The sequence below is a fragment of the Oreochromis niloticus genome, linkage group LG3 (assembly GCF_001858045.2).
Source record: "Oreochromis niloticus isolate F11D_XX linkage group LG3, O_niloticus_UMD_NMBU, whole genome shotgun sequence".
NCBI classification, from domain to species: Eukaryota; Metazoa; Chordata; class Actinopteri; order Cichliformes; family Cichlidae; genus Oreochromis; species Oreochromis niloticus.
Genome location: NC_031967.2, coordinates 38,984,769 through 39,011,781, shown reverse-complemented (window position 1 = coordinate 39,011,781; position 27,013 = coordinate 38,984,769). Strand labels below are relative to the sequence as shown.

Below are 27,013 nucleotides of genomic sequence, written 5' to 3'. Positions count from 1 at the left end.
AAAAAACCCAATCCAGGAGGACAACGCTGATGTGAGAGAGATTATCGCAGCATAACCCCCTTGGCCTTTCCAGATTAATCAAGCACAACGAATCATTTTAAAATAAGAAAGCATGAAAAAAGCCGCGTGGAAATACAGACAGGTCTAAGATCAATTCTTGGGGGGTGTTCACACAATAAACTTCAAAGCACGTACGATTGCTGAGCTTAGGCAAACAGCAAACGCGCTGCATGAAATATCAGTTTCACTGCTGACGCGGATTTTGCGGTTAAACTTACAACAACATACAGCTCCTAGATCTCATAACACACGAAAGTCGAGCGTTATGAGAGCTGTTTTGCAGCTGCGGTAAAGATTCGTGGTGCATTCATGAAGTCCACGTCTATGATTACATTAACGTGACTCTGATTGAAAACAAGCGATCGTGTTTGATGCCAGGTCATAAGTTGTTTTGTTGGGTTTTATTTATTTATTTTTATATTTTATTTATTTATACAACAGGGACGATACATGAATGTTGTATCGAAAGCTAATTTGAGCAACTTGTTGCATTTAACGACTCCACAACAACAATAACAACAATAACAATTCACAAAGCTAACAGGCGAGGAAGCATGAAGCACTCCGGGTAAGTATCCTGAGCAGTCTAAGTGTTTGAAACCAGTGAGTCCCACCCGACCAGCTGGTTTAAAAATAAAAATTCCAATATGCGCTCATCAACCGCTATTGTGCTAATGCGTCACACGAAGCTAGAGCCTGATAGAATAGAATAGAATAGAATTCAACTTTATTGTCATTGCACATGCACAGGTACAGGGCAACGCACAGGTACAGGGCAGATAAAAAACCGCTAAATAGCAGATTCTGGAGAGACACTGATGAGCCTCGCGTTGTTCACGCGCCGCCATCTTGGTCAAAGGAGTTCCTTTCACAACCAAGTTCATTCAATAAACCTTCCCAGTTCAAGTGCATCGTCTGATCGATGTCATCACATCTCAGTTTGAATCAGTGAGCAGATAAGCTCAGTCATCCAGAACAGTCAAGCAGGCAGAATAAGCACGCAGAATAGAGAAGGTTACACAACAAAGGGAAGTGACGCATAAAAGTGGCTCAACAAGATTATGTCAGATTATCGTCCACTGAAAGGACTTTTTTATTTGATTTATTTATATAACGGGGACGATACATGTCATCTGCTTATCCCAGCTGACTTAATGATGGACCCTGCAGTACTGACCCATTCAGTGGATGAATAATAACAACTCTTTTACGAGGATGAAAGTCGAGGGAGCACTTAACACTTCAGGTGAGTAGACCATCCTAGATGTCTGTTAACCTGTGAGCCCCTGCCGACTGGCTGAACTCCTGGCCACATCATTTTTAACTAGAACAAACACAAATACAACATTATTTCATTTCTGACAGAAGAAATTTGTTTGGGTGTTCAGGAACAACAAGGCTCAAGCCTGCCATGAACTGGAAACTGCTGGAACACCAGCGTCGCCGTCCACAGTGAGTTTTACATCAAGATCGGCATCTTCATGCTCCACTGAATTTTTCAGCTGATCACGTGAACGAGCCAAATGCCTTCTGTAGAAAAAATGTGCAGAGACGAGACAAAGACTGAGCTATTTGGCCACAGTGATAACAGGTGTGTTTGGGAGAGTGGAGGTGAGGCTTTGAGACTTCAGAACGCTGTATCAGCTGTCAAGTATGGTGGTGGTAGCATAAGGGTCTGGGGCTGTTTTGCTGGCAGTTCAAAGAAATAATGAAAAGACTAAAATGGTCATGACATTTATGCCCATGATGAGTGGATGTAAAGTCCTCACTCCACATCTTCAGGTCAGAGGTCTGTCTCGTCCTCGTTGTTGCTCTCCTTTTCATTAAAGATGTTTCTGTCTGTGTATAGGTTTGTTGTCCTGCTGCGCCGTCTGATTTTCTTTGAGCAGTTTATTGACTGATTATGACATTAATTTTACAGGAATATTCATGAACCTAAGTGCTGTGCTTTATTGAAGATGTTTTATTTTACAAGAAGCTTCTTGAAGTTTTTATAAAGAACAAAGTAAACAGAGTAAAGACTAAAAAACAGAGCAGGACAAGTGCTCACTGTAAATGAATATATTTATTGTTCAAACTCTACAAACATGCAGGAAATATCATGTGGGCAATAAACAAATTGTTTAAGGACACTGACGGTTCACTCTGGACTCTAAGAATCAGTTTCAAAGCAGTTATTTGGCTCCAGCTTCACCAGAAACTCTATTGGCTGATTGTCTGAGTGTCAGACTCCACTGAGTCACTATTTCTAAAAGAAGCTGAGTTAGCCACACATCAAAATCACACAGATTTACTGCGTGGTGGAATTATTAAAAGTGAACTTGATGCAAAAGACAGAATGTATGTGTAACTTCATTATATGGAAAAAGTATAAGTCACAGTTATTAAACAAAAAACAGAATCCATTAAAGTTCTAGACATAGAAAGAAGTCCAGCTTGAACCTCTGAGGGTGTTTGAAGTTGAACTGTAGTGGGTTCATCGTGCAAGCAAATTCATCACATTTTATCACTGTGGCCTGTAAACAACCATAAAGCAAACAAATAAAGGAACATAAAACTGTAAATCTTTACTGGCTGGTGGTTTATGGTTTCAGCAACAGCCTCTCGTATTTACTAGCAGCCCTTCATTGACTGCAACCGACTGACCCACAAACCACAGCAGTGCACAGGGTGTCCTCATCAAATAAACTAGTGAACTAAACTAAACTTGTTGTCATTAAATCATAATAGAAACCTTACCCTACAGCCAATAATCTAAAATGAAAATTTATATCTACTTTCAGTCTCCTGCTCAGTCACACTTGGTGGCACCTGGAACCTTTAAAAGGTCTTTTGGAGGCCTGAAGACTCTTTTGTCCTCAACACAAAGATAATAAATTCAACTACTCGACCCAGACTGTTGCATTCATTAACCATAAGCTCCAGCCTCTTACAGATCAATGAAGAAATCATAAAAATTGATTATTAGCTGTTGTTATAACCAAGCTATACCTTTTTCTCAGGACAGACCTTCAACTGTACCAAGTGAAGAGCTGCCAAGAAGAAGACACAAATAAATCAATAAGTCAAAAGTCAGAAAGAAATCTCTGTATGTGTGTATTCTTTTATCTTTATACTGTAAGTTAGCAGTGTGCAGATATCTGCTGTTTATTTTGCCATGAAGACTTTCATTACACAGTGAAATAAAGGTTTGGGTTTGGACTTTGGAACTAAAAGTAATGCACTACAAAAGCTATTTCTATTTATTTTTACAGGCAGTATAACATCAGAAGACTTGGCAGGGCAATTTTTAGAGATGTGCTTTCCTCCTGATTATAAATGATTGGTCATTTAGTGGACTGTTTCGGGCACTGTCTCCTCTGCTCTCTTCATGCATGTACACCCTTGGTCTTCTCTCTCCAGCCCCAAAAGAACCTGAGAGTAAAAACAATCACAGATGTCACAGCTGCTGTTATGATGATTGTGATCCATATCCAGTGGTAGGACTCCTGCTGACGGCAAGAAGACATGAAAATCAGTGTTAGTCAGTGTAGTTTGTTGGAGCTTTAAATGCCTTTCAGTTTACAGCAAATCAAAGATCACACAGTTTACAGCAAAACATCAAGACGAAATGTTTATGTGCAATCTGTGATCTGAGTAGGGGAGGGGAAAGGGTTAATCCCAGTTTAAGCCACAAAATCACCTGCAGGTGCCTGTTATCTTGTTAAATTCCTGAGTTAAAACCTGAACTGTGAGTCTTTGCTGCCAGGACAGAGATCAGTGTTGTTGTAATCACTGTTGTTACAGCAGAGTCACCCTGACACAGTAAGGTAAAGTTATTCACACCCAGAAAGTCACTGACTGGCAAGGCATCAAATGCAGATGTTGTATTTAAAGCCTTTCTGCTGTAAATCAATCAGTTTGCCAGATAAAGCAGGGTGTGGTGCACTTACCGGTGGTTTGCGCACTCGCAGGCGCACAGCAGAGCGGTGTTTCTCGGCCTTCTCTACATCACAGTAATAAACTCCTCCGTCTTGTTGCTGAGCTCCCTTTATGATGAGGGACAGGTCTGCCCGTTGGTCCCAGTCAGATGGTATCAGAGAGTGATATTATACCCCTTATGTCAAAAATATTCATGAGCTTTTTGAGTGTTAGTTTCTATGAATTATTCATGAGCTCAGTAAGTAATTAAATTATGATAATTAAATTATGATATTAATAAAAATATGATATTCATAAAAATTATGATTTTCATAAAATATGCTAGTTCATTGCTTTTCTTCCCCCAAAAAATAAGAACTAATTGCTTATTTTAGAAAAGTTTTTATATCAAATAGCATTCTTTTATTTTTTTAATCCATTAAAAACTTTTTCCTTTTTCCCCTAAAGAAACGCCATCTGGTGGGGGGTCAGCGCATGACAGCGCATGAGTGCACAGGGCGCGCACGAGCGCGCCTGTGTGTCTAGGCGCGCTCGTGCGCGCGCCTGACTCGGGACCGTGCTTCTGTGGGGGGCTCCGTGTTTATGGGTGAAAATGTGTTAAACCAGTATAAATGTGCTTAGTTAAACTTGTGCTTTTGTAACGTTCAGAATGGCCAGACATACAGGGTGCATGCCTTGTGGGAAAAGTTTATTTCAATTTATATGCATTTGTTTAATCCGAACAAAGAAATTTAAAATCAAAGTCCGAGTCGCAAAAAACTCTCGCGACCATAAACGCCCCGCGGCTCCCAGCGGCTTACAGCAAAAAACAAAAAAACCTCTGCGGTTTCTCTCCAAAATACGCAAAACAAAAAACCCCTAGAAATAACCTGTAGGGAACCCCCGTATACCCAAAACCTTATACTCGATAACAGGGGCAAATCCTGAAACCAAATCCTTAGTCTTTTATTCTCAAACCCCGCTCCGTGTCTAAGTTCTTACTCGCGATCCTTAGGCACATAACCGGCAAATCCTCCTGAAAAACAAAACAAAACAAAAAAAAACCTCCGCGGTTTCTCTCCAAAAATACGCAAAACAAAAAACCCCTAGAAATAACCTGTAGTCAACCTCCTATCCCCAAGCCTTATATTCGATAACAGGGCAAAATCCTGAAACCAAATCCTTAGTCTTTTATTCTCAAATCCCGCTCAGAGTCTAAGTTCTCCCTTCGCTCCGAGCCGCACCGGCCCGCAACCAGAGCAGTCTCTTTTTCCTTCTTGTTCGCTCCACCATCTACTGCTTAATGATTCTGGGTCTTCGTTTGAAATTTGCGCCCCGAGACCAACTCCGCCTCCCAGGTGCCCTACCGCAAATCACATAACAAAGGGGCGGATCCATTCGCACCCCGCTCACCCAATCGCGCTCAGTTTGGATTTTCACGATCCCCCCGCTCAGGTTAAGACTTGCGTCTTGTCTCACAAGCCATCTGACTTCAGGCGCGTGGACAACTACCTCCACTTAGACCGAATACCCATTAATACTCCGGTCTCCAGACCACTTCAACAACTATCTCCGTTCAGGCCGAATACCCATTAATACCCCGCTCTCCAGACCACTTGACAATTTGCGGCACTTTTACCTGTGTGCATATCAATCGGTAAGTGTTACTCTTGCTTTCCTTTTTTTTTTTTTACCATTTTCTCTCAAAAGCTTTTCAAAGCCATCCAGAAAATAGCTAGTCTAACACCTGTAATACACATTATAAAAAATATATATAAGCTCCAGTTTATCACTCAGTTAGAGTTAAAAAGTGCTTGACTACACTAGCAGCGATCATGTCCTCTTCAGGTACCTCTTTTTTCTTACCCCTGTTCATATAATGCTTATATTTTACTGTATTTCCTGTTTGTTTAAATACTCCTAGTTATTACTTTTTACACTCTCAAATAATTCTGTTTGATTAAGGCTTATATTTTACTGTATTTCCTGTTTGTTTAAATACTTGTTATTTCTTTTTAGACTCTGAAATAAGCCTGCTTGATTCTTCTCTTTTGGATCATCTCGATCAAATCGGTAGGTCTGCTTCATTCTTCTTATCCCTCTTAACAGTTAATTGTACAAGAAAAACAAAAACACTAACCCTCTTTTTAACTTATCAAACTTTTTCAGACATATCGGATTTGGAAAACTATGTTTTTTCGAGTTCACCTAGTTCTTCGCCTAGTTCCTCACCCCCGGTTTTAGAGAGAGCTACAGGCAAGAACATTCGTCTCTCGACCCGTGAGAGAGAGGCTTTGCTTTCTGCAAGGGTTTGCCCCGCGTCAGCTCCCCAGCGTGCCTCGGGCAAAAACCTGCATCTGTCTGCCCGGGAGAGGGAACAGCTGATCGCTGCGCACGCTCACAGTCCCGGCTTCGGAGCTCCAGCTCCCCAGCGTGCCTCGGGCAAAAACCTGCATCTCTCTGCCCGGGAGAGGGAACAGCTGATCGCTGCGCACGCTCACAGTCCCGGCTTCGGAGCTCCAGCTCCCCAGCGTGCCTCGGGCAAAAACCTAAATCTGTCTGCCCGGGAAAGGGAACAGCTGATCGCTGCGCACGCTCACAGTCCCGGCTTCGGAGCTTCTCCTCCTGTATCGGGGCCAAGACATTCACAGCCCCTGCCTCGGAGATCCAGTCTAGGTCAGTCACTCTCGCTTTTTCTTTTTCTCTCATTTTATAAAAAACTATCGCCTTTTCTATTAAACATCACTAACTGATATGTAACTTACCCTTAAATTCTTAGGGCATCTCAGAAACAGGAGTGGGAGGACCGTTAGGAGGACCCGTAGGCCTGCCAGCACAAGGAGGACAAGGCAGATACGTGTACGGCGAGACAGACTTGTTTCCATTGCTCTCCGATCAGTTTCGTTGATCGCTGAAATAGTTCAGCTCATCTTGTAATAAGGTTTTATTTAATTTAATTGTTTTTATTTTTATTTTATTTTATTTTTAAAATATATTCTTTGTTAAACAATAAAATGGACAACCAGGAACAAGGTATTCCAGACCCCTTTCTTGCTTTAGAAATAGAGTTAGCCCGGTTAAATGAAAACGCAGATCATTCACAGAATACACCTCCGCAGAATCATGAACACCCTGAGGTGATCAATAATAATAATAACGATCCTCTAGAACTGATTGATTTGGCTCTTGCACAACTAGCCCGTAGTGAAAGTTCCCCCCAAAATAACACTCAGGATTCAGGATTCGAGCATGTTGAGGCTCATTCTCAGCAAAACCTTGCCTCTTCTGACCCTTTCGCGGCTCTTAATAGCGCTTTAGAAGCCTTAGCACAAATACAGCACGAGGTTCAAATACCTCCAGAATTATTGAGTCAAATAAATAGGTTAAATCAAAATATTTTTAATGATAGTCAGCATTTGCTCAGTTCTACACCACGCTGTGAGTCTGTTAACCGCAGTCCACCCCTACCGTTGATAAACGGTTTCAATGAGTCTAATCAACAACAATCGTCTGAGATTGTCTCTGTTAACCCCATGAATAATGCGCCCGATCACCCCTTTCAACAAGGGGGTAATCCAGACCAGAGCTGCGCCAGCAATTCACCACAACCATCTATAGTTGTCAGAAATAAATTTAATAACGTTCAAATTAGAGAAATTTTGAATTTCCCTCCTCCAAACGATATACCTGATTATGCACACTATTATCAAGGTGTAATGGGCGGGGCCCGTGAAATTTCAGACAGGATTTTCTCCCAGGCACGTCCAGATGATCTTATACAATTAGAGTTGATAGGACCTCAGTTGCAGAATAATGTTTCAGTCATTTTAAGGGACAATCGTGATTTGAGTGAATTTGAAAATTTATTTCTCAGGGCGGTACAGTCAAACTGGTCAGTAATGTGCGAGGGCTCGCTCGAGCTTGTAGCTCAGATCGTTAGACCCCCGTCAGGTAGTGGAAAGAGGATGCTTAAACACATACTTCACAATGAAATTGTCAGAAAGAAAAGGCGCTTTTTATATATTGTTCATAACCCCGCAAATAAGTTATGTTTTGCTATAAGTCTTGCCCACCTTCTGCACCCTGATTTTAACGATCAACAAGCAGAGGTTTTCGGTAGAGAAATTCAGCAAAAAGCTGGTCTAAATGATCAAACGCCTGTCGGCTTTAATCAGATTATTACATTTGAAAGGTTACTCGGATGTAAAATTATAGTATTTTACCGCAACGAAAACGATCGCAGCCTTTGTAAATTTGAAACTAGTACACCCAATACAGAAAAAACCCTTTGTTTATTTTTATTTGAGAATCATTACTATGCTATCAAAAATCTAAAAGGGTTTATGGGTACATCCTATCTCTGTAATCATTGTTATATCGGCTACAACCATGTGTTATCACATTTTTGTCGTGCTCGTTGTTCAGTCTGTATGCAACCTGACTGTAACCAATATTCCATCTCTCCTATTGTGTGTCATGATTGTAATCGCACCTGTCGGTCTCCCTATTGTTTCAAGAGCCATAAAAAACTCGTTGACAGGCGTGAAAGATCCGCCAGCAACTGTCAGCTCTTAAAAAAATGTGTCAAGTGTTCCAGACTTTATTATTTAGCAGTAAACGAAAAACCTCACAAATGTCAAAACAGGAAATGCCCAATCTGTCGCCAGGAAATCTCCACTGATCAGCAAACGCATCAGTGCTACATGCAGGTTTTAGAACGCGAGACAAAACACAACAACAAGTTGATTTTTTACGATTTTGAAACGTTTGTAAATCAAACCGGTGAGCACACTCCCTTTCTGGTTTGTACGAGAACTTTAGACGGTAAATCCTGGAACTGTGTTGGTGAGGACTGTGCAGAAAAGTTTCTCGCTCATTTTAGACGTCCACTCTTTAAGGGCTGTATTTTATCGCCCATAATGCAAAAGGTTTTGATGGGTACCTTATTTTATCCCGAATGGCTAAACAAGGATTAAAACCACATTTAATTATGCAAGGGTCCAAGGTGATCAGTTTTACAGACCCAGACTTTAATCAAAGATACATGGACTCCAGCTGTTTTCTCCCTATGCCCCTGTCAGGTATCCCAAAAGCAATGGGATTTTCAGACAGCGTAAAGGGTTTCTTTCCTCACTCTTTCAGTTCCAGAGAAACTCTAAAATATGTAGGCCCCTACCCTCCACCCTCAGCTTACAGCATAGAGAGAATGACAACAAAAAGCAGGGATGATTTTTACAAATGGTATGATTCAGTCAGCTCCGGTACCTTCAATTTTATGAAAGAGGCCATGTCATACTGCGAAAACGATGTTGAGATTCTAGCTGAGGGATGCAAATTGTTTAGAAACGGGTTTATTGAAGAAACAGGAGTAGACCCTTTCAGCCGCAACACACTTGCGAGTGCCTGCCTGAAAACTTTTTTAACAAACTTCATGCCAGCCAATTCTTTAGCAATACCATGCCCCTTAAATTACCGTAATCAGGTCAAATCATTTTCCTCTGCCTCAATTCAATGGCTAGAATATCTCTCGTACACGCAAGGTGTTTTTATCAGACATGCGCTAAATCAAGGAGAAAAAAAGCTGGGTGCTTATTATTTAGATGGATATGCCCTAATTAATGATAAACCATGTGTCTGGGAATTTCTGGGTTGTTACTTTCATGGGTGTGTTAAGTGTTTTTCAAATCAGGCCGACATTAATCCCTTGTTAGACCTAACTTTTGCAGAGCTAAACAGCCGCACTGAAGAAAAACTGGTTAAATTGAGAACTGAACATAACGTGTGTCTTGTTACAATCTGGGAGCATGAGTGGACAGAATTGAAACGTACTGATGTGAGTGTAATCAACTTCCTCAAACATTACGAACCGCCAGAACCTTTGAACCCCCGCGATGCCCTCTTTGGAGGGCGTACAAGCCCTGCACAGCTGCAACAAACTCTGTAATGAAATCATCCTGCTCTAGTTCATTGGTGAGGTCACCCAAATATCTACCTAATTCTAGTTCAGATTGATTTTGTTTGGTGAGATAAACAACACTGTCAGTATCGTAGTAAATTGCTCTCTCCTGCAACTGATCCAAATAACTGTAGAGTTTCATACGCCCATATGAAGTAGTGAAGGCCGCAATGAAGATGTTATCTGTGGAGTTTGGCAATGGGGTACATAGATCGCCATAACACCATTGAATAAGCGCTACATCGTCACTGACAAAAGAGAAATAGGTCACTTTGTATTTTGGAGAAAACATCAGATTAAAGAATTCCTCGGGGTCACTCACCAGTTTGCTCTGTGTGAGATTATTTCTCTGGCCAAATTTTCCCCAAAAAGAGTTTAAACACAGTTTGGCCATTTGTCTTTTAGCTGGGTTTAGTTTTATGTTTTCAGGGTCTAAAGTGATGCCTTGCTTAGCCTGGTAGTCTTTAATGTAAAGCTGTTTATCCTCCTCAGTTACAACATCTGATGGGTAGCCTGAAGCTTCTTGTTTTTTGCGCAGGAAATGATGTACATAGTCTGTGAATATTGTGTTACTCTGTTTCTCAAAGTGCCACACCTCGGTGATTCTACTTATTTGATACCCCTTTTCTAATGCAAGATTAAATTCTACAGTGGTCCAAACCCCTTTGAGCGCTCTCTCCTCGTTGCTATGGTTACACGCCCCCTGTTGGTTGTTCATTTCGGCACAGGTGCGGCAGAGGGTAAAGAGAAGCTTTCCTGACTTAGTTTTATAGGGTAAAACTGGAAAATAGAGTGCTCTGGGTGGGTATACAACCGCTTTGATAAACCCAAAGTAGTTTTTAGGGTGCTGAAAATTTCGAAAGATTATTTGAGGATGTCCTAAGGGGTAACTACAGGTGCTATTTACAAACGGATAGAGCGAGGTAACATCCACATAACCGATTCTCTCCCCAGGGCCTGCACTGCAGCGCAGCTGTGCAGGGCTTGTACGCCCTCCAAAGAGGGCATCGCGGGGGTTCAAAGGTTCTGGCGGTTCGTAATGTTTGAGGAAGTTGATTACACTCACATCAGTACGTTTCAATTCTGTCCACTCATGCTCCCAGATTGTAACAAGACACACGTTATGTTCAGTTCTCAATTTAACCAGTTTTTCTTCAGTGCGGCTGTTTAGCTCTGCAAAAGTTAGGTCTAACAAGGGATTAATGTCGGCCTGATTTGAAAAACACTTAACACACCCATGAAAGTAACAACCCAGAAATTCCCAGACACATGGTTTATCATTAATTAGGGCATATCCATCTAAATAATAAGCACCCAGCTTTTTTTCTCCTTGATTTAGCGCATGTCTGATAAAAACACCTTGCGTGTACGAGAGATATTCTAGCCATTGAATTGAGGCAGAGGAAAATGATTTGACCTGATTACGGTAATTTAAGGGGCATGGTATTGCTAAAGAATTGGCTGGCATGAAGTTTGTTAAAAAGTTTTCAGGCAGGCACTCGCAAGTGTGTTGCGGCTGAAAGGGTCTACTCCTGTTTCTTCAATAAACCCGTTTCTAAACAATTTGCATCCCTCAGCTAGAATCTCAACATCGTTTTCGCAGTATGACATGGCCTCTTTCATAAAATTGAAGGTACCGGAGCTGACTGAATCATACCATTTGTAAAAATCATCCCTGCTTTTTGTTGTCATTCTCTCTATGCTGTAAGCTGAGGGTGGAGGGTAGGGGCCTACATATTTTAGAGTTTCTCTGGAACTGAAAGAGTGAGGAAAGAAACCCTTTACGCTGTCTGAAAATCCCATTGCTTTTGGGATACCTGACAGGGGCATAGGGAGAAAACAGCTGGAGTCCATGTATCTTTGATTAAAGTCTGGGTCTGTAAAACTGATCACCTTGGACCCTTGCATAATTAAATGTGGTTTTAATCCTTGTTTAGCCATTCGGGATAAAATAAGGTACCCATCAAAACCTTTTGCATTATGGGCGATAAAAATACAGCCCTTAAAGAGTGGACGTCTAAAATGAGCGAGAAACTTTTCTGCACAGTCCTCACCAACACAGTTCCAGGATTTACCGTCTAAAGTTCTCGTACAAACCAGAAAGGGAGTGTGCTCACCGGTTTGATTTACAAACGTTTCAAAATCGTAAAAAATCAACTTGTTGTTGTGTTTTGTCTCGCGTTCTAAAACCTGCATGTAGCACTGATGCGTTTGCTGATCAGTGGAGATTTCCTGGCGACAGATTGGGCATTTCCTGTTTTGACATTTGTGAGGTTTTTCGTTTACTGCTAAATAATAAAGTCTGGAACACTTGACACATTTTTTTAAGAGCTGACAGTTGCTGGCGGATCTTTCACGCCTGTCAACGAGTTTTTTATGGCTCTTGAAACAATAGGGAGACCGACAGGTGCGATTACAATCATGACACACAATAGGAGAGATGGAATATTGGTTACAGTCAGGTTGCATACAGACTGAACAACGAGCACGACAAAAATGTGATAACACATGGTTGTAGCCACAGGAGGGTCTCTAGGTATGCATTGATCAATCGTAAATACCTCGCTTGTGAATGTTTGCTCATAACGTTTATCAAAGACACCTCTAACTTTAGAGAGCCTGACAAGATCTCCCTTTTTAAATTTCATGGGCTTTTTTCTACAACGAGACGAAGTGCCATATAGGTTTTGAAATACTAATGCTACATTGTCTGATTTTACTTGATTCGGGGCCATTTTTATGGAACGATGATAACTAGTGTTATAGCTTTGTAATAAATCTTGTAACACATCGATATATCTACGGGTATTTTGAGCAGTGAAATATCTATACATTTTACTTTTAAGAGTTCTATTAAACCTTTCACAGACTGAGGCTTTTAGATCGCTCCCTGTAGCAAAATGATTTATACCATGCTTTTTCATTAAAGATTGAAAACTGGAATTAAAAAATTCCTTACCACTATCTGTCTGTAGCTTTTGAGGAATTTGGCTGTCTTTTAAGACAGCCTCAAAAGCCTTAGTGACCTGAACTCCTGTTTTGTTTTTCAACACTCTTGCATAGGCTTTTTTAGAGAAAACATCTATAACTGTAAGTAAATATTGATAGCCATCGTTATGCTCTGATAACGATTTCATGTCGCACAAGTCTGCCTGAAATTGATATAGAGGTCTGGGGACAAACACACGGTTTCTCGGAAAGCGCAGGCGTGCGGCTCGGTGTAAGGTGTACGCATCCTGCCCGGCGAGGAAGTTTTGGGCTGTTTGCGCGTTAATCTTTGTACCAGTTTCATCCTGCACGCTTTTAATCAATTTTTGCACTCCACAGAAACTACCGGGGTGAGATGGGTCGTAATATGCCCGTTTCAATAGAATCTGCTCTGCCATGTGTGTTCTTTGAAGTTATGCTTAACTATGGTTTTATTTCATGATCGAGCAGTTACTTATCTCATGTAACAACTTTATGAAAATATTTTATTTGTTGTCATTAAAACATTGCACTTTGATTCTAGTAAAAACAAAAATAACGAGTTTGATTCTTGCAATGATTTTCCAAGAAAGTTTTATTTGATACAACGTTTTTCCAAAAACAATTTATTTGATGTAATGAAAAAACAAACAAAAAAAAAAAACATTACATCTGAAACTAGTAAAAACAAACAAACAAAAACTTAACAGGAAGAAAAATAATAGGAAAGAAAAGAAAAACAAATACTAGGACAGCCACAGTGAGTAATTGTCATCTAACACTTGATCAATTATTGTATGAGTAACTTCAGTGACACTGGCATCGATTTCTTGCAGAGTGCCCTCTATATCGCGGGCGTCTCTGAGTTCAAAGAGATACGCCTGGGCCACACCTCTGACTTGCTCGGGTGGTGGTGAAAAGCCTTCTAACCGTAAAATTTGTAATAATGTCTTGGTGAAATGTCCGTTCCATACTCTTTTGCAGAGTTCATCATAGTACTTGAAAAAGTAATATTTTTCCAACGGGAAAAGACAAGAATGGCGTCTCTGTGAGGGGTGGGAGACTGCGCATCCTTGACACACGTCTTGTCGGTGTTTCTGGAGTAGCGACATGACAAGGTACTTGAGAGTTAGTTTTATAAGTTCAAAAACGGCTGTGGGGAGTAGAGTAGCGGCCTCGTCAATGTCCAGGGATGAAGATTGTCCACTGCTCACCCCAGGGTGGGGGGCATTGTCTTCAGGCTCTCTGAAAAGAGCCCGGCACACAGGGTCCCCCAAAGCCCAGAGCGAGACACCGGAGACTGGGTTGTTTACCGGGGTCTGTTCGGGTGATTGCCAGCCGAGAGCAGGGTGGCGGGGCGAGTTCCAACCTTGAGGTGATGGAGGCAGGAGCGGCGAATCTGCACGCATAATGGCCGGAGATGATGACCCCGGTGGGGACTCTGGGGTGGAGTAGCAAGATCCATCACGGGGTTCCCGACTGGAGTAGAAGCAGCTGCTGGCCGAAAGGATGCTGGGGTTAGAGCAGAGTGAGTTCCAGAGCTGTGGTGACTCATGGCTGTTTTTACAGAAGATGTGGAGGAGAGGGTCGTTACGGCTTTTAAAAAGCACTGGGGAGGAGGAGGCGGGGTAAGGGGACCGGATGAGGGGGGCAGGGTTATTTTGACTGCGGGGGGTTATTTCCAACCAGCACCAACTCAGAGGTGCGTGTACTTAGCTTAAAAAGCTCTAAAATTCTACCGTTCTTTTCCCCCACCATCTTTAGCCAGTCTTGAATGGGAATCCGAAGCAATGTGTTGAAAACGCCTGAGTGGGTGTTCGTAAGCTCCAGCACGAACTCATCCTTGCCGGCATTTTCTGCTGTCTGACGACTGGCCTTACAGACCCACCTGCAAAACGGTGTGCTCTTAGTCTCCCACTGCGCATATGTCACGGTTTTTCTCACCGCGTTTAAAGGCCGGTGTTGTTGGGTGAATGGTGGAAACTCATGGACCCCTTTGAAAACACGAGGCGTCTGCGTTTCTTGGTCCCTTGTTCGCGGTTGCTGGGAGCTCGTATCCTGCAGGCTCTTCTGGATTTCAGGGGTCGCGATGAGGGTCAAAACAGCCCAGTCAGACGAGCTAAAAGCAATCCGTGGTGTCAGCGGGCCAAAACTTTCACCTGCTTTTAGCTGGTAGAAATAGATTTGGCTCTCCGGGAGGCTGAAAGCATAGCCCCAAAATCCCCCGGTGTTGAGAGGGAATCTCTCCTCCAAAGGGATAGCAGATGCAGGCTGGACCCTACAGAGATGCAGCCGTTTGAGCTGCACTGGCTTGGCAGAGGCTCTGTAGCTGGTTACGGGGGTCTGAGAGACCACAGTGAGGTTGGTAGGTCTGGTGGCCATGTTGTTTTGTGAAAAAAGGAGAAAACTTGTTTTTCTGAGAGGGAAAAACTGTTAAATTCAACTTGAAATGTGAGATTATTTATCCTGATGCAGGTGAGAGAATAGACCTATCGCTGAGAAGATAAATCGGCCCTGTATCCGATTGGGTGAGCGGGGTGTGAACGGATCCACCCGTTTGTTATGTAATTGTCAGCGGGGCAGTAAGGTTTACCAGGTATGATTGATATGCACACAGGTAAAAGTACCGCTAATTGTTTAAACGGTCTGGCGAAGGGGGTATTAATGGGTATTCGGTCTGAGTACCGCTAATTGTTTTAAGCGGTCTGGCGAAGGGGGTATTAATGGGTATTCGGTCTGAGTACCGCTAATTGTTTTAAGCGGTCTGGCGAAGGGGGTATTAATGGGTATTCGGTCTGAGTACCGCTAATTGTTTTAAGCGGTCTGGCGAAGGGGGTATTAATGGGTATTCGGTCTGAGTACCGCTAATTGTTTTAAGCGGTCTGGCGAAGGGGGTATTAATGGGTATTCGGTCTGAGTGGCGGCACCTGGGAGGCGGAGTGGATCTCCGGCGCAAATTTCAAACGAGGTAGGCAGCATTCGAGGGTGAGCAGGGGAACGAACAAGAAGGAAAAAGAGAATGCTCTGGTTGCGGGCCGGTGCGGCTCGGAGCGAAGGGAGAACTTAGACTCTGAGCGGGATTTGAGAATAAAAGACTAAGGATTTGGTTTCAGGATTTTGCCCTGTTATCGAATATAAGGCTTGGGGATAGGAGGTTGACTACAGGTTATTTCTAGGGGTTTTTTGTTTTGCGTATTTTTGGAGAGAAACCGCGGAGGTTTTTTTTTGTTTTGTTTTGTTTTTCAGGAGGATTTGCCGGTTATGTGCCTAAGGATCGCGAGTAAGAACTTAGACACGGAGCGGGGTTTGAGAATAAAAGACTAAGGATTTGGTTTCAGGATTTGCCCCTGTTATCGAATATAAGGCTTGGGGATAGGAGGTTGACTACAGGTTATTTCTAGGGGTTTTTTGTTTTGCGTATTTTTGGAGAGAAACCGCGGAGGTTTTTTTTTGTTTTGTTTTGTTTTTCAGGAGGATTTGCCGGTTATGTGCCTAAGGATCGCGAGTAAGAACTTAGACACGGAGCGGGGTTTGAGAATAAAAGACTAAGGATTTGGTTTCAGGATTTGCCCCTGTTATCGAGTATAAGGTTTTGGGTATACGGGGGTTCCCTACAGGTTATTTCTAGGGGTTTTTTGTTTTGCGTATTTTGGAGAGAAACCGCAGAGGTTTTTTTGTTTTTTGCTGTAAGCCGCTGGGAGCCGCGGGGCGTTTATGGTCGCGAGAGTTTTTTGCGACTCGGACTTTGATTTTAAATTTCTTTGTTCGGATTAAACAAATGCATATAAATTGAAATAAACTTTTCCCACAAGGCATGCACCCTGTATGTCTGGCCATTCTGAACGTTACAAAAGCACAAGTTTAACTAAGCACATTTATACTGGTTTAACACATTTTCACCCATAAACACGGAGCCCCCCACAGAAGCACGGTCCCGAGTCAGGCGCGCGCACGAGCGCGCCTAGACACACAGGCGCGCTCGTGCGCGCCCTGTGCACTCATGCGCTGTCATGCGCTGACCCACCACCAGATGGCGTTTCTTTAGGGGAAAAAGGAAAAAGTTTTTAATGGATTAAAAAAATAAAAGAATGCTATTTGATATAAAAACTTTTCTAAAATAAGCAATTAGTTCTTATTTTTTGGGGGAAGAAAAGCAATGAACTAGCATATTTTATGAAAATCATAATTTTTATGAATATCATATTTTTATTAATATCATAATTTAATTATCATAATTTAATTATCATAATTTAATTACTTACTGAGCTCATGAATAATTCATAGAAACTAACACTCAAAAAGCTCATGAATATTTTTGACATAAGGGGTATAATATCACTCTCTCTGGTATCGATACCCGGCTTCTGTTAAAGTGATTTCCGTATGTGATTTCCCCCGTCCGACCATTCAGCTCCAGCAGTACTTCCCCGTTTCTCCTCCAGCGCGCAGACTTCACCGACTGGCCCGCTGTGACGGAGCGACACGGGAGGATGGCATCCCCACCCTCGGATACAGCAACTTCAGAGGGCACAAATACCTCCAGCTTGTAAGCTTCCAAGTGTTTCCTGTTGCAGGTAAACTCATAATGCCCGTTGTCATTGAAGTTAGCATTTGTTAAGATTAAACAATCGCGTCCTACGACCACACGGTCAGTGTAATCTCGCCCTGGCTTCCAGTAACCACTTAGAGATGCGATGAGCTGAGTGCTGGCATCATCCAGCCGCTGATACAGTGTGCCTTCTCCCTTCCTGCACTCCTCTGAGAGCGGAAACTCGACATCTGCCCCCACAGTGGTTTGGATCAGCGCTCCCAACCCCTCACAGATAAAAGGAAGAAAGAACACAAACACTGATGAAAGGCTCATCCTGACGATCTGACAGTGAAGTGTTTCCGTTATCAACCTTCTTCTGCGTTATCGCGAAGCTCCGTTAGGTTTAGACACCGAGAGAAATGCTTGCCACATGCGCATGAACTGATGTGATGTCAGGGTCCGCCCAACCGGCGTACGCCGTCATTGTAAATGGTGCTAGCCTAAATACATTTCTGCCCCGTGTAACTGAAGCTGGCAATAAGACGTAACTACACACACAAGGTGCTGAAATCCAACAAACATATTCTGATCATCACTTTGTGTTTGGTGGTGCTGTAGCCACAGAACACTCCAGTTTCTATAACATTATTATATTGTTCATAATATTTTATTATCATTAATTTACGTGGCAAAATCAAAGTGAGCCAAGTTGTGAAATGTGTTGGCCAGAAGCTACATGACAGGAGGCTGCGTGAGAGTGCTGAGCAGTTTAAACAAGTGCTGTGTGAACCTGAGAGGTTTACTGTGAGGTCAAAGGTCAGCTCAGTTTAATTCTGTTTTTTATACAGCCTGAAATCAACAGTTGCCTAAAGGTTCATTTTATTGTAAGGTAAAGACCCTACAATGATACAGAGAAAACCTCCAACAATCAGGTTTCCCCCCTATGAGCAGGCTCTTTGGCAGCAGTGGGAAGGAAGAACTTCCAGCAAGAAACCCAGGCCCATGGTGGAGAGGCCATCTGCTGTGTGTGACTGGGGTGAGTCAGGACAAAGGCACACTGTGGAAGAGAGACAGATATTAATAAATAGAGAGATGTGTACAAACACAAATAGAGGTAAAAAAAAAAAAAAAAACCCAAAGGGGACTGAAGAAGAAACACTCAGTGCATCATGGGAATCCCCCAACACCCTTGGCCTATTGCAGTGTAACTAAGGGAGGACTCAGGGTCACCTGATCCAGCCCTGACTATATGCTTTGTCAAAAAGAAAAGTTTTAAGCCTAATCTTAAAAGTAGAGATGCCATGGTCCTAAGCCAGAAGAGGGTGGTGTGCCCACTCCAGGTCATGGACGAGTTCCTGCCTTAAATGGAGAAGTTTAAGCTCATGAGTGAGAGGAGAAGGGAGCGGGAGATCGACAGATGGATTAGTGCTGCAACCACAGTGATGTGGACGCTGTACCTTCGATTTACCAGTCGATAAGTGGATGAAAATGGATGGAAGACTGTTTGCCAATAAACAGGACATAAAATTATTAATTAGGTTACAAAGTCATTCATTTCAGCTATATATATGAAATATATTCAAAAGGAAAGAAAAGAATTGTTGTACTTTTTGTTATTATTGTTTATTTTTTGCTATTAAACTAACTTTTTATTGTAATTGCACAGTCATACTTAGTACAATAGTACAACAAAATTGGAAAAAAAAATTTTTACATGTAAATGTTAATGTGATTTCATTTTTCGTACTTAACTTTGGACGGAGCCTCCATGATAGAGGCTTCTGCAGCTCTTAATCAGGGTCTCCTCATTAATAGCTGCCAGTCTGTGTGATGTCTGTGTGCAGCTGTTTTATGAAAGCCATTCAAACTTTTAGAAATCTCTAAGAATGATGAAAAAGAAACACTTCCCCACCCAGGGAGGTGGAGGTGGCTGGAGGTGCAAAGGTTTTGGACACCTGCTCAGGGCGGGCTCAAGATGCATCAGTGAAAACACCTCCACTGTTTCCAATCACGCATTTTGCAGTGATAGTAGTGATTTGTGTTAAGATGTGGCACCTGGAAGATGCACCTCAAAGTTAAAGTTCTGTTTCTCTTTAGCGTAACTGCTGGAGAGGAAGAAAATACCACTCTTCTGTTCTGAGTCTGCTGATGCCGATACTCTGTGACAGAGCTTTTGCTTAAACATGGCACAGGATAAGGAGAAAGATGGGGGAGATTATTTTTGTTACATCCAACATGAAGAGGAAAAGAAAGAGAGGTGCTGTCCATGAAGCTGAAGGTCAACAAGACAACGTCTGGATCATCCACTCCTCCACCTTTATTAGTGAGCATCCCTCTGTGTCCACTTGTGTCTGAGTCAAAATTTCTGAATTTCTCATTTATGTTTCATGGTTTCTAAAATTCTGTCATTAGAAACAACAACTAACCTGAGCTGCTGTCAGGAGCTTTGGATCGTCAACCTTGTGGAGTGGATGATGAAATCAGTGCATCATATAGACCCGGTGCTGTGCAACATCCAGAAGTGATGAAGTCACATGGACCTTCATCTTCTTTCTCTTCAGCTCAAAAGTGGCTCATTTTCAGCATCTAAAAAACATCCAGGTGTGAAGTTTGAAGTACCAGCTTTACTCTGAATGGGATGTTTAGTGTGAAGCTTAGAAACATTTTTTTCAGAAATGTTATCATAAGAAACGTGTTCTAACAGGAAATTCACATCTTTTCATATTCTATTCATTCTGTTTCTAAATAAACTCTTTGGTTTCTCCAGTGTCTTTGGTGCCTTCAGTCTACATACAGTCCTTCTCTTTATATTAATAAATGAGTTTAAAAGCCTAAAGTGTGTACTTGTAGCATTACAAAACTACATATGTGTTTTCTGTAAAACACAAATAAAGTATAACCTAACCCAAACTCCTGTACATCCCAAAGATGAACATAAACAAAGCATCTTAGAATCATAGTTCTTTACTTTTAGCACTCAGAGTGAAACATCTACAGCTGAAAGCTCCATTATAGTTGACCATTTTGTTACGGGGCAGAAACATTTTTCTAATCTTTCTGGAGGCAGGTACCTCGGCCTTCTCTATGTTTTCTATGTTCTTCTCCTTACAATATTTATTTTACAATATCAAGCTGTTATCATTTCAGACCACATGGGGGAGCTCTTTATATATTTTTTGGACTGTAAGCGGTTTAGCTGTGAACATGTGGGGAGAGAAAACATCATAATCCTTTATTTTTGTAGAGGTTTCTAGTCATCCAGGTCATCTTAGTCTATGGAAAGAAAATCTGGACTTCTTTAAGTTTCTTGAAGACCTTTCACCTCTCATCTGAGAAGCTTCTTCAGTTCTAAGAGGAACTGGTGGAGAGTCCCAGATTTAAGCCCTATGGAAGTGTCCCTAAGAGGGTCATGGACCCCCTATTGATCCTCTGCTTAAGCCAAGGTGTGAAAACGGGTGTGAGTCACAATCAGCCAAGGTTTAGGATGAACCCTTTGTAAGACTAGCATCCCCTGGGTATAGACGATGGTATGTAGGGCGGTCAATGACTTTGTCCTTTTCAAGTTTTTGTCGGCAACTGATACGTTATTTGTGTTTGCTTTTGGGGTCTCGTTTCAAGGCTTCATAGGTATTGAAGTCACTGCAGAGTGTAGTAATGTTTGTGTAATAATCTGCTGTGTTTAGAACAGCAGTGCACCTCCTCATATCGGCTGGACGGCCTTCTTTTCTTGTATTGTGAGGTTGGACAGAGGAACTTTTGCACTGTAGAGGGTGGCTAAAACTTTCCTCCTTATTTGCTCTGATCCTGTTTGTGTTAATTTATTAATCCTTATGGTTGTTTCTGTGTCTGATTTGAAGTCCACTATGGGTAACTGTTGAGGAGAAATGGCAAAATTGAGTTCTGTGGCTAGGACTTCAGTGAGATTCCTGTCTGAAAAGTTCTTCACTCATTTTTCTGACTGTCTTTGGTTGTGAAGTCCTCATGTTCTTGTCAATATTGTGTACGTGTTGACTGGGAAGTATAAGTTTTCATTAGCAAAGTAGGGAATTTCTAGAGTTGTCTTTCTTTTCCTTTAGAGTGTTGGGCCCTCTGAGCCCTGGCCACAAACTTGAAAAATGAAAACTCTAAAATAGGGGAGGGTAGAAGTTTTTTTTAGTTCTAACTAATCTTGTGCATCTATAGTGAAATGGACCTGTCTTATCCTTTCACTTGGAAGTTGATTTTGTGCTCTCCATAGAATCAATAAAACTGCTCTGAGTTTGCTTCAAACTCTTTGAAACAAGTCTGCTCTGTCTGCATCTTAGATTGAAACTGACATGCTGAAGAGTTGTCCCTGTGGAGCTGTACATCAGAAAACTCCACTTAGTCACATGAATATTCTGGATGAGTTTCAAAAGATTTACTCCTTTTTTCTCATTTTTAACAGAAACAAAGGTCAAGATATCCAACCACCAATTTTGTTCTGCTTATCCGTGGCTTGATAACGGAGGCAGTAGCCTAGGCAAAGATGCCCAGACCTTTCTCTTTCCACTGAGGCATTTCTAGGCCAGCTCAGAGATGTCATTTCTCCAGCACGTCCTGGAGTCAGGTCTTTGGAGTGAGCAATACAGAGAGCACCTGGTGGGCTGGCCTGTAATGACAAGATACGTGACAGGATATGTTACACTATTTATACGTGATTCAGCAAGGTCTACAGAATATTGCTGGTCACATGTTCCCAGAGACGTAATACTTTAGCCATTCGCTGCACTAGGTTTTAACCAGAAGCATTTCTTTAACTTCCATTTGTCGAATGATGCATTTGGCAAAGTGCACCACTATTTGGAGAGCTCGTCTTTCCTCCTTGGTGCTGTTCCAATAGGTGCAGACATTTCCCATCAGGATGCTCTGGATGGTGCATGAGTAGAAGTTCTTGAGCAACTTCGGAGGTAGGTGGAAGTCTCTGAGTTGTCTGAGGAAGAAGAGACGCTAGCAGGCTTTTTTCACCAGCGTGTTAGTGTGACGTGACTAGTTTCTTTCTAGCAATTCTCTCACTTTGTAAAGGTACATCTTGAACAAACAGCATAAACTGATCTCTGAAGAACTATTCATGATAAGGGACACTAGAAGGATCACTAGCAAACATGCATCAACTGCATCAAAACATCTTCTGTATAACTCCCCTCTTCTGTTTACTTTCATAAAACCATTGCTGAAGAGTGAACACTTAATTTCTCTTGTTATACACACCACCCTATCAAATGCTGTTACACAAGACTGCAATTTATTGAATAATAATAATAATAATCTACACCTCTTCATAGTCAGGATTTTTTTTGAAAACCTATATCTGAAAGTATTTCTGTTTTTGTTTATGACAAACAAACACGACGGAGCATAAGAGTTTACACCAGTTGGATTCTAATAGACTAAATCACTGGGATTTTTTACTTCCCAGAATAATTAGTTAGACAGTGAAAAAAACCTTTTCATGTATTTTCAAACGGGAATGTGAATGTGTCTGTCTTTAAACTTTAGCTCTGTCTCTTTGCTGGGGGTCTGTCTTTCTTGGGACATGTCGTGGTGTGAGATACTGCAAGTTTTGGTATCAATTGGACGTCAAGTAAATACAGGGCCAGTATTACGAATACCAGTATTGATACACTTAATCTATAAAGGCAGCTTATATACAGGAGAGTGTAGTCTTATGATGAATGTGATGGATTATCATCAATTTGCCAAATAAAAATACATCACTGAGATCTTCAAGTATTTTGAAAGAGTGTTTTTGTTTTGTTTGTTGTAGAATCTAAAAGTGCATATTTTTAAAGCATATTAGGTCAACATCGGTTGTTTAAATAAATAAATAAAATAGACAATCCAAAAAAGTAACTATATTATATTCAATGAATGTCATTGGCCATGGTCAATAACACTTTAAGTTATGCTTAAGACCTGGGCTGAGTCACTGGGATGCGTCATGACTAAAACATGTCTTTTTCCACTAACCTAAATGAGCTGGGACAAAGCTCTGCTGTGTTCCCACACACATCAGTGTTGGCAGTGATTTCATTTACTCACTGCGGCCTGTGGCTGCTCTGTGCCACTGAGTCCCTCAGTAAATTAAACATAGCAGAGCAGAGTGGAGTGTACCTCCATGGGAGGAGCGGTGTTTGCACGATTATATCTACTTTCTGACGATTTCGAGCAAGGGAGTGAACTTAGAAGAGAAAACAACAAAGTACAGTGTAGATCTCTTTTCACTAATTAAAATAAATAGTTAGTGGTTTGAGCAAAACGATTCCATAAAAATGTGACACCAAAGCCTTTTTATCTTACTTAGTGTGAGGTAGTCGGACACGAACGTCAAGGAAGGTGGTAGGGAAGCAGACTAGGGAGGCATTTCAGATTTCAAGGTGAGCAATTTATTTACAGTGAACTTAATATAATAGAACTTAACAAAACTTCCCCCCAAATCAATTCAATTAACAAAACTCAACATAACATAACATGGCTCTGGTGACACAGCTCACCTCTCCTCTCTCTTACATCTTGTAGAGACTGGCTTTAAATAGGGCCATCAATTTCCCTTCAATTGCCCAGCCAGTACCACTCACTCAACTGAGGGATGTAAAACTCTACACAAATGATTTAAAAACACAAAACCTCTACACACTTCTAATATGCACATTTACACAACTAAATGGCAATATTAACAAAAGGAAAAACATTCAACAAATTCCTTTAAACCTTAACACAAACAAAAGGAAGCATCTCTATGGAAAAAGAAACCCCTCCACTTAGTTTGACCTGCTGATGTCATGCGTGACATCATCAGGATTTTAAAATGAGGAAATGCCAGGCGGGCGTTTCCCCACACCTGACCCTAATGAAGACTGAAATGACAAACAAAGTAAGTATGAACAAATGACTTAATCTGTAACATAATAAAATATAAAGAAACATAACTTAGTATTTGTCTTAATTTGCAGAATGTTAATTTGCCGGCAACAGAACGCTTACACAAACAAACCCGGGATAGTGAGTGAAGCAATGTTACTTGACAAATAGCAAATGGAAGCAAATACATAGAAACAAAATAATGTGTATAATGTGCAAAATAAAGTAAACACATATGGGACAAATGGAGAGCTTTACAACTGCTCCTCCACTTTGTCACACTTAGCTGGCAGAGAGCTCAATGGTATGCAACAGATGCACTACTGTTTTTCTTGGCTTCCTGATTCAGGTTTATGCAGCACAGATGCTTCCTTTGATTTCTCTGAATGAATACTTTAGTCATGGTTTGTAGTGTTTGCGTGGCTTTCCGTCTTCAATGTGACTCATTAGGGTGTAATATTTTTGGTTGCCAAGCTCTGTATGGAGGCGAATTTATAGCTTTCAAATTAGTTGGGAATGTACTTGTTAGTTTGGGTTGAACCCAGGACTGTATAGGCGTTGGCTGAATAGCAGTGGTGTTCACCTTGGGGTGTCGGTCAGAACACACAGGATGCACAGTTAAAGGTTATACCGTCTTTACTGTGATTCCTCAGCTTAACAGCACAGTACAGCAACACAGTAATGCAACCGCAGGCTTACAAAGTGGTGAGGGGTGTGGGTGTGGTCTGTGAACAGAACATATACAGAATACTGAATGTAATAAACATCTAAGTCATGAATTATGATTCATTAGCTTTCTTCGAATTTAACCAGCACTACAAATGGGAATTCCTATATGAACATTTACATGCACAAGTTTCATACACTACTCCCAAACCCTTACAGTACATGACATTGATTGCCAATACACCCAACAACAATATATCACAAAACACCAAATGGCTTTAGCTCACAGCTAGCAAGCATAACAAGTAGCATTAGTAGCATGAACTAGCCACATAGCGAACAGGTCAAAACACATTGCACTTCTACATCCACTAAATGTCTAACTGGCATAAAAGACTAAAACTGTCCTTTCCAGGCAGGGCTCCACGTCTACTCACAGTTCTTTAGCGACGCACACGACTCACACCGTGTGTAGACATCCCCTGCTGAGTCAGTCTGCCAGGTGGCTCTTGCTATGTGTTAGCTCCAACATGTGCTCAGTAGTGCAACTGTGCTCTCTCACCACAAGGGGGCTCCCCTCCCACAGCTGACAGCCTTTCCAACATAGCCGCCCCCCAATTTGCAGTGCAAATTGGCTCCATGGATAGGCTGTCTATGCAGACGAAGGATCCCCCACCTGGTCATCCTCATTCTTGATCGCCGGAAGTACAATCAGACGTACTATAGGCCGGGTGTATGTTTTCTCACGTATCTTCATCTCTGCTGTTCAGGTGTGGCCATCAGAACCAGTAAGAATCTTCGTCACCCTCCCAATCTGCCATGATACTCTGGGTAGCTGTGGATCCACCAGCAGAACAACCGCTCCCTCTGTTATGTCCTCCATGGGTCTCTGCCACTTCATGCGAGTTTGGAGATTAGGCAAATAGTGTCTGATGAAAGATGACCAGAACCTGTCCACCAGGATTTGTGAATGTCTCCATCTTCGCCTCCCTAGCGCTGCCTCTTCGGGATACACTACCTGAGGTAGGGAGCTGTCCGGCCGCCCCATGAGCAAGTAGTTAGGGGTCACTGGATCGATGTCAGCCACATCCGCAGAAACATAACCTAGGGGTTTGGCATTCAGGATACCCTCGATTTCTGTAAGAACGGTTCTGAGTACCTCCTCACTCACTGTTTGAGAGCCAACAGAGGTGTATAAGGCGTTTTTGATAGAGCGGATTTCTCTTTCCCAAGTGCCTCCAAAGTGGGGTGCTGCAGGTGGGTTGAAGCGGAAACGAACCTGCTGCTTAGCCAGTTTCTGCTGGAGGTCTGGACACATGCTGGAGATTGCCTGCTGGAGCTCCTTTTCCCCTCCTTTGAAGTTTGTCCCCTGATCCGAGTAAACTTTTGCCGGTTTCCCTCTTCTCGCGATGAACCTTCGGAAGGCCATCAAAAAAGAGTCAGTGTCGACGGATGTCAGGAGGTCTATATGAACGGCCCGAGTAGTGAGACACTTAAACAAAATGCCCCATCGCTTCTCCCTGCGTCTGCCTATCTTAATCCAGAAAGGACCAAAGCAGTCCATGCCCGCCGAATAGAAGGCAGGTTTGAACAGCCTGAGGCGGGCAGGCGGCAGGTCAGCCATTTGCTGGGAAGCTGGGTTTGCCCTCCACCTACGGCAATCCATGCAACTATGTTGGTGCCGCTTAACGGCCTCTCTACCTTGCAGGATCCATACAGTCCGCCGAAGCTCAGCGAATACTCTCTCTGGGCCAGGATGCCCGAGACGTGCATCCACATCTTGAATAAGTAGTTTGGTATGCACATGGGTGGGATCCAGGACCACAGGGTGTACCACAGACAGATCAAGGTTCTCTGCTCGCCGCAGCCTGCCACCAACCCGGATCAGTTTATGATTGGCATCATACTGCGGTGCTAGGCATAGAAGCCGACTGTTAACCAGTATAGGTTTGCCTGCCTGTAGCAGGTGGTAGTCCTCTGGGAAACAGTCCATCTGAATCTGTCTCAAAACCCGTTGCTCTGCCTCGGTGTAGGCCCCCGCAGTAGGTGAGTTA

At 42.2% G+C, this 27,013-nt stretch overlaps 1 long non-coding RNA gene across 1 annotated transcript; it reads right to left on the bottom strand.

Annotated features, from left to right (window-relative positions):
- Positions 1–2,106: 2,106 nt before the first annotated feature.
- Positions 2,107–17,870, bottom strand: LOC106096939 (uncharacterized). Its single transcript, XR_002059815.2, has 3 exons — positions 17,231–17,870; positions 3,993–4,132; positions 2,107–3,474 (listed from the first exon to the last, which is right to left on the bottom strand). It is a non-coding gene; the product is annotated as an uncharacterized LOC106096939 (long non-coding RNA).
- Between the last annotated feature and the right edge of the window lie 9,143 nt (positions 17,871–27,013).